The sequence below is a fragment of the Wolffia australiana genome, chromosome 19, assembly GCF_029677425.1.
Source record: "Wolffia australiana isolate 7733 chromosome 19, ASM2967742v1".
NCBI classification, from domain to species: Eukaryota; Viridiplantae; Streptophyta; class Magnoliopsida; order Alismatales; family Araceae; genus Wolffia; species Wolffia australiana.
Genome location: NC_135853.1, coordinates 6,791,307 through 6,792,171, shown reverse-complemented (window position 1 = coordinate 6,792,171; position 865 = coordinate 6,791,307). Strand labels below are relative to the sequence as shown.

Sequence of the window (865 nt, the reverse complement as noted above, 5' to 3'; positions counted from 1 at the left end):
ATTGCTTGAGCATAACTCACATCGAGTTATTTGGTTACCTAGAGATGCGTTGTGTGATCCTCCACTACTCTGCCCTTGCCATAGGAAGATCATTTTTTCATTCATCTTCTCCATGGCTTTTCCCATCATGACACCAATCTGTTTTTCAATTTGTTCCATGGTAATCTGAGGTCCAACTACTCTCACATCCAACAATCCACCTTTTTGAGAAGTAACTCTCACATGATCGGAATCATCTTGGAGGTAGGCTAAACTGTCTTATAGTTTTTGTACAAGAGCCATAGATTCATCTTCATTAATGTCTGCTATTGCGCCTCCACTAGAAATATCCACTCTTTCTTTTTCGACATCATTTAATCCTTCATAAAATATTTCAACTAACTCCCATTTGAGAATGCCATGGTGGGGGTATTTTATTATGAGCCCTATCAATCTTTCCCAAGCTTCACTGAAAGTGTCATTTCCCTGCTGAAAATACCTAATTTCTCATCTAAATGAGTTTTTCCTAGCTACTGTATACTACCTCTTTAAGAAATTTATTTCCATGTCACTCCATGATTCAAAGTTTGTCCCCAATATTCTAAACCAATATTTGGCTCTATCCTTTAAGTTATGAGGGAATAATTTTATTCTCACTACTTTCTTGGGAATCCTGGGGTAGCTAAAACTATCACAGGCTTCATAAAGTTTTCTAATAAATTATATGGCTCCTCATTTGCTTCCCTAAAAAGGATGGTAGTAATTGAAATTGGAGGGGGTCTATGCTAAACATCGCATCATCTCCAATAGGGGCAGATGTCCTAATTAAGAAGGGAGTTTCAACTAGTGTTAAATATTCTCTAATCTCCTTCCTTATTGACTAATT

At 36.9% G+C, this 865-nt stretch overlaps 1 non-coding gene across 1 annotated transcript; it reads left to right on the top strand.

Annotated features, from left to right (window-relative positions):
* Positions 1 to 394: 394 nt before the first annotated feature.
* On the top strand, positions 395 to 502 carry LOC144715940 (small nucleolar RNA R71). The gene has a single exon (XR_013584770.1). It is a non-coding gene; the product is annotated as a small nucleolar RNA R71 (small nucleolar RNA).
* Positions 503 to 865: the final 363 nt, after the last annotated feature.